Source organism: Globicephala melas, chromosome 3 (genome assembly GCF_963455315.2).
Source record: "Globicephala melas chromosome 3, mGloMel1.2, whole genome shotgun sequence".
NCBI lineage: Eukaryota > Metazoa > Chordata > Mammalia > Artiodactyla > Delphinidae > Globicephala > Globicephala melas.
This window is the reverse complement of record NC_083316.1, coordinates 58,728,970-58,736,221: the sequence shown is the minus strand read 5'-3', so window position 1 is coordinate 58,736,221 and position 7,252 is coordinate 58,728,970. Positions and strand designations below refer to the sequence as shown.

The 7,252-nt window shown below is 46.0% G+C and overlaps 1 pseudogene; it reads left to right on the top strand.

Moving 5' to 3' along the window:
* The first annotated feature begins 6,485 nt into the window (after window positions 1-6,485).
* LOC132596999 (large ribosomal subunit protein uL22-like) lies at window positions 6,486-7,041 on the top strand (annotated as a pseudogene).
* The last annotated feature ends 211 nt before the right edge of the window (window positions 7,042-7,252 follow it).

Genomic DNA, 7,252 nt, shown 5'->3' with positions numbered 1-7,252 from the left:
CGCTGGTAGGTATGCCATTTAATATGCGAATGTAGTAAAATCAAGGTGTAATGAGACTCAGGGTCTGTTAGAGGTCAGATTCGTGGCCATCTTCGTCCCAGGTGGTTCCACCTGGTTTTTTGTCTGTAGCTTCCTTCTTATCTCTGGGCCCTTTAACTTGAAGATTTATGTTAACTCCTGCCCAAGCTGGGAGTTGGCAGGTTTTGAGCAAGGACACTCCTGCTAAAGGTGAGGGTTGGGGGGTTGTGAGCAAATACCTGGAGCAGCTCCCGTAACAACAGCAGCCGACATTTACGTAAACTAAGAGAAAAATAGATTTCTAATTTGCTGAAGTCTTTGTGACTTTTGGATTTCTGTCTCTTGTAGCAGAACGTTTTACTAACAAATATACCAACTAACCACAATAAATCTGCTTCTTTTTAGGCCTCTCATAAATATTCAAAGTACAAAGCAATATATTGGTCAAGTTCTATTTCACGTAGAATAAAATATAGACTCCTTTATTTATTTATTTGCGGTATGCGGGCCTCTCACTGTTGTGGCCTCTCCCGTTGCGGAGCACAGGCTCCGGACGCGCAGGCTCAGCGGCCGTGGCTCACTGGTCCAGCCGCTCCGCGGCATGTGGGATCTTCCCGGACCGGGGCACGAACCCGCGTCCCCTGCATCGGCAGGCGGACTCTCAACCACTGCGCCACCAGGGAAGCCCTAGACTCCTTTAAATGGTCAGAAAGGCCCCGGTGTGATCTGACCCCTGTCTACTTGTCCAATCTCATACCACTCTTCTCTGGCCTGGCACAGGGTATACTGCAGCGTTATGCCTGTGTTCCTTCATAACATACATACCTTGTGAGGACCTATTATGAGCTACACGTGCAGTGGGCACACAGCATCAGACCTAGCCCTTACAGCCAACTTTTTTTCTATTTTGCTTATAAGCTAATTTATTTTCCAGCTCAGAGCCTTGACCCATGCTCTTCCCTCAGTCTAGGGCAGGGCTGTCCAATAGCACCTCCTGCATGATGGAAATGTTCTTATCTGTGTTGTCCGATATGATAGCCACTAGCCACAAGTACTGAACACTTGAAATGTGGCTGGTATGTCTGAGAATATAAATTGCTAATTTTACTTAATTTTAGATTAATTTATGTTTTAAACAGCTACACGTGACTAGCAGCTGCCAGGATGGACAGTACAGGTCTCGACCCCTCTGCTCCCTGGGACACATAACTTACTCGTTGAGGTGGTTTTAGAACGTGGTCGCTGATTCTTTGACACACCTCTAACTGAGAGATGGGGTCTATATCCCCTCTCTTTGAATTTGGTTGGGCTTGTGACTATATGACAGAAGTGATTTTTTGTTGTTGTTGTTTTTAGATGTTGGGGGTAGGAGTTTAGTAATTTATTTATTTATTTTTGCTGTGTTGGGTCTTCATTTCTGTGCGAGGGCTTTCTCTAGTTGTGGCAAGCGGGGGCCACTCTTCATCGCGGTGCGCGGGCCTCTCACTATCGCGGCCTCTCTTGTTGCGGAGCACAGGCTCCAGACGCGCAGGCTCAGTAGTTGCGGCTCACGGGCCCAGTTGCTCCGCGGCATGTGGGATCTTCTCAGACCAGGGCTCAAACCTGTGTCCCCTGCATCAGCAGGCAGACTCTCAACCACTGTGCCACCAGGGAAGCCTGACAGAAGTCATTTTAATGTGACCTCTGAGGCTAGGTAAGAAGAAACCTTGCAGCTTCTGCCCTGGTCTCTTTAAGGTCATGGTCCTAGGACACTTGCTTTCAGGAAGCTCCATCACAGAACCTACTCACCATCCTATGAGAAGCCAAAGCCACATAAAGAGGCCCACATGTAGCTGCTTCATCCTTTGAGTCATCCCAGCCTAGGTACCATACTAGTTTCCTGTGGCTGCCATAATGAATTACTACCAACCTGGGGGCTTAAAACAACAGAAATCCACTCCCTTGCAGTTCTGAAATCTGCCAGAAATCTGAAATCAAGGTGTCAGCAGGTGTTGCCGTGCTCTGAGTCTCTAAGAGAATCTGTTCCATTCCTCTCTCCTAATTTCTGGTGGTATCTGACAATCCTTGCTGTTCCCTGGCTTGTTGACACATCAGCCCAATCTCTGCCTCCACCTTCACATCACTTTCCCCCATGTTTCTCCTCTTCTCAATTCTCTCCTTTCTCTTAAAGGACAACAGTTATTGGCTTTAGGGCCCACCCTAAACCCAGGATGATAGCATTTCAAGATCCTTAACTGTGATTACATCTTCAAAGACCCTTTTTTCAAATAAGGCCAAATTCACAGGTACTGGGGATTAGGACTTGACATATCTCTTTGGGAACCACTATTCAGCCCAATACAGCCCCAGCCATGTGCATGAGGTGGCCTAGAGATGATTCCAGCCCCCGGTTGTTTGAGTTACTGCCAGACCCTCACATTTTCCTGGCTCAGACCCTACACATTGTAGAGCAGACATAAGCCACAATCACCATGCCTTGTTTGAAATCCTGACCTATAGAACTTCTGAGCATAATAAAATGGGATTCTAAGTCACTGAGTTTGGGATGGTTTATCACACAGTAATAGATAACTGGAAATTCCTGTTCATCTTTTAAGGGCCTGATCAAGTAACATTTCTTCAAAGAGGCCTCCTGAGATACCTCCTCCAAGCCTAAATTACATTCCCCTCTTTACTTTTCCTTTCTGGCACATATCACAATTTATAGTTGTAAATGTCGTTAGGTGTTTTTCCTTTTTTTTGATTTTTGGCTGCATTGGGTCTTCATTGCTGTGTGCAGGCTTTCTCTAGTTGTAGCAAGCAGGGGCTGCTCTTCGTTGCGGTGCACGGGCTCTAGGCGCACGGGCTTCAGTAATTGTGGCACGTGGGCTTAGTAGTTGTGGCTTGCAGGCTCTAGAGCGCAGGCTCAGTAGTTGTGGCACACGGGCTTTGTTGCTCCGCGGCATGTGGGATCTTCTGGGACCAGGGCTTGAACCCGTGTCCCCTGCATTGGCAGGCAGATTCTTAACCACTGCGCCACAAGGGAAGTCCTGTTTTTCCTTTTTAAATGTCTCCCCCACTAGACCTAAGTTCCATGAGGCCAGGGACCATGTTTGTTTCATTCAACACTACGTCCTCTGTGTGTACCAGGCACACAGTAAATGCCCAACCGATACCTGCCAAATGAATCAAATTCTGAGCTTTCTGTGACTGAATCTACAACTGACGCTTCTTTGTCATCTGAACTGAGGCAGCTCTAGGAAGACATTATTTATTTAGCCTTTTTGCTCTCAGCAGATGAAATAAGCCAGCATGCAGCAAGTGGGAAGCAAAGTGTTCATTTTCCAAGGCTCAAACCTCAGTTCTTGCCGTTACGGTTCTTTGCATTTGAATAATTGCTGTGGTTTTTAATTGTGGTGGAAACAAATGAACAAAAGACAAAGCTGGTCAGACAGCCAGGCTTTGAGAGACATCTTTAATTTTTTTAAGAAGCATCTGTAAGTTCACAAATGAACCTTAAATTGTCCTTGTATGTGAGTGTGAATCTCATGATACATTCTTCCATGAAATGAAAGCTTAATGGCAAATCATACAGCATAGGCTCTCCCTGGCATCTTTGCCATCATCCGTCTTGTTCTAGAAAGTGCATGGGTACAAATTCTGCTGTTACTTTTCTTGGAACAGAAAGAAAAATAGGACTTGGAACAGAAAAAAAAAAAAAAAGCCAGAAAGAAAAAGCAAAATGTGCTAAATAATACCAAGAATGGTCAGCTAAAACTTGTAAGCAGCTGTACAAATGAGTGTAGGGATAGAGCCTAAGATAAGTCAGGAGGTAGTAAGCATCTTAAAAACTGAGTATAAGCAGTTGGCGCTCACCTTTGTCACTCTCACACAGGTCACTGGTGATTGGAAGGACTCCTGACTCTCCCAGATGCATCCATCTTCCCCACGGTAGGAATTTTAACATGATCTGCAAGACCCTACATGATAATGTTATGTGTTTTCTCAGATTCTGTATTTGTCTATTTGGCATCCGTTAAGCACAGCACCAAAGCTCAAAGTTGCTTACCCTTCGCTGTGATCTGGAGCCCACGCTCTGAACCACTTCCTTGTCTACCTCTCACACACCAAGCTGATGTTTTCCTTGCCCTAAATCACCTCAGGGCCAGTGCCCACCTCTATAGCCAGAGCCCGCCTACATGACTCAGACTAGCCACGCCTCTGCTGATTCCTCTGCCTTTGCTGTGGAAACCCCATTCAAGGCTGTGGCAGGGAGGCTTTCCCCTCACTCCACTTCTGCCTTGTGACCGAACCCGGTTCCTCCCGGTGTGGCCCTGTGTGGCGTGGCACGCACCATCCCCCCAGGAACTGTAAGCAATACATTTTTCTTTCAATGGCATTAGCATTTCCACGTCATCACTCGGTCACCTACATAAATTGAAATCCATGGTGGGTACAACTGAGACTGATCAGCCCTTGGGGCCTTTTACAGTCGTTGTTTCCTCTGCCCGGGAGCCCTCTTCCCCTGTGTCCACATGGCTCCTCTCTCACTGCATTGAAGTCTCTGCTCAGACATCACGACATCCAAGCAAGGCTTCCCTGAGCACGCATCTAACTAGCATGCCTATCTAGCCTAACTAGCTGTCTATCCTTTTTTTTGTTTTGCTTTGTGTTTTTTGTCTTTTTAATTTATTTATTTATTTATTTTTGACTGTGTAGGGTCTTCATTGCTGCACGCGGGCTATCTCCAGTTGTGGTGAGCGGGGGCTACTCTTTGTTGCGGTGCATGGGCTTCTCATTGCAGTGGCTTCTCTGTGTTGTGGAGCACAGGCTCTAGGGCTTCAGTAGTTGTGGCACACAGGCTCAGCAATTGTGGTGCACGGGCTTAGTTGCTCCGCAGCATGTGGGATCTTCCCGGACCAGGGCTCCAACCTGTGTCCCCTGCATTGGCAGGTGGATTCTTAACCACTGCGCCACCAGGGAAGTCCACCCCCCTCCTTTTTTTAGTTTTTTTTTGTGGTGCACCGGGCCTTCGTTAGGGCGCACGGGCTCTTCACTGCAGGCTTCTCTCTAGTTGTAGTGCATGGTTATGTGGGATCTTAGTTCTCAGATTCTGTATTTGTCTATTTGGCATCCATTAATCCCTTGGACTTGGAACAGAAAAGTTCCAAGATCCCCTGACCAGGGATCAAACCTGTGTCCCCTGCATTGGAAGGTGGATTCTTAACCACTGGACCACCAGGGAAGTCCCTAGATGTCTATCCTTTTGTCCTACTTTATTTTTGTTACTAGCTCTCATCACCACCTGACTCGTTTGTGTGTTCCCTCACTCTGCACCACACAGAACTTAAGTTTTCCTAGAGCGAGGCACAGATTTTTGTTTTGTTAACAGCGAAGTTCCTACCACTTAGAACAGTGCCTGGCACACAGAGGGTGTAAAATATTTCCTAAATGATGAAATTTTATTTTTCCAGAGCAGCTGGCCTGTTAATGAGTACATGAATGGCCGAAATCTCCTTCAACTTTATAACTCTCATTGGGCCCGGAGATCCGTGAGAAGCCAGTGCTCTGGATCAATAAGACATGAATTTCTAAAAGGGAGTAAGTGGTTCAAAAACATATCCTGGGGAATCGCAGGATAAAACCCCAAGCAAGCTGGTTTGTGGAATTAATACTGGGGGTTAGGACAAGTGAGCAATTACCATTCTGGAATTATCAGGCCCTCCGCCATTCCTCTGAAAATGTGCCTGGCATTGGGTTATGGGCTCTGTAACTCCTAGGGATTAAGGAAAATACTTTCCTTTATCATTTAGGAATAGCGTCATGCCCCCCCATGAGGTTGAAGCAGGGTCTAGGAAGCATCTTAGCAAGGGTTGGCCCAGACACCCTTCAGTGTGTGCCGTGTGCTTTCCCTCCAGAAGGAGCCTAAATGACTGTGAACGCAGCTCACCAGTTGTACAACTCAGCTCAACACTGGTTCACACTTGATACTGACAGCCTTTTCTCCCAATGAGCACATTTCAGAGGAAAGCTGCGTATCACACGGTGCTTATAATGATGTATCTCAAAAAGATCTGTATACCATGTAGGTAAAGAAAAGTCTAGCAATGCTGACCAAAACTATAGAGGCTTAAAACAAGGGAGGGGAGGTGGAGGGAAGAGAGGAAGGAAGGAATTTCTGCTCTCTGAAAGACAGGAGAACTTACATTCTCACTGGTATGCCCCATTGCCTCTGTGAAAAACGTCCCCCAAATAACTTTGATGCAAGCTGATGTGGAGGCTGATTCACTACTGACCTTAAGATGTTTCCTTTACCTAACCCAGATGCTATCATTTAGAACTAAAACTAGATCAATTTTTCTCTTAGTCTCAGAGGTTAAAGACGTTATGAGATTATTGAAATGAAGAAAGTTAAAGAAAGGAGAATCAGAGAATAAGAATTTGTAAGTCTCCTTTTTCCGGTAAGCGCCCTGAGGTTACCTCTAAAAATGGTTCGCTATTCACTTGACCCAGAAAACCCCACAAAATCATGCAAGTCAAGAGGTTCAAATCTTCATGTTCACTTTAAGAACACTCGTGAAACTGCCCAGGCCATTAAGGGTATGCATATTTGAAAAGCCACTAAGTATCTGAAGAATGTCACTTTAAAGAGGCAACGTGTGCCATTCCGTTGTTACAATGGTGGGGTTGGTAGGTGTGCCCAGGCCAAACAGTGGGGCTGGACGTACGGGTCAGTGGCCCAAAAAGAGTGCTGAATTTTTACTGCACATGCTCAGAAATGCAGAGAGTAATGCTGAACTTAAGGGCTTAGATGTAGATTCTCTGGTCATTGAGCACATCCAGGTGAATAAAGCCCCCAAGATGTGGCTCAGGACTTCCAGAGCTCGTGGTCGGATTAACCCATACATGAGCTCTCCCTGCCACATTGAGATGATCCTTACTGAAAAAGAGCAGGTTGTTACTAAACCCAAAGAAGAGGTTGCCCAGAAGAAAAAGATATCCCAGAAGAAACTGAAGAAATAAAACCTTATGGCCCGGGAATAAATGTCACAAAAAATAAATGCAAATAAAAGTAAAAAAAAGAAAAAGAATTTGTAAGTCTCTGTCAGGGGACAGAGGTCTAACAGGCAGGGCTAACCAAGCTGTCGTCTGCATGGACCCAGATAAAGTTGGGCCACAGCCACGCTGTTGTTTACTTGCCACCTGTGGCTCCTCTGTAACCGTCGCATTAACTGTTTGCAGCAGAGATGGTCTG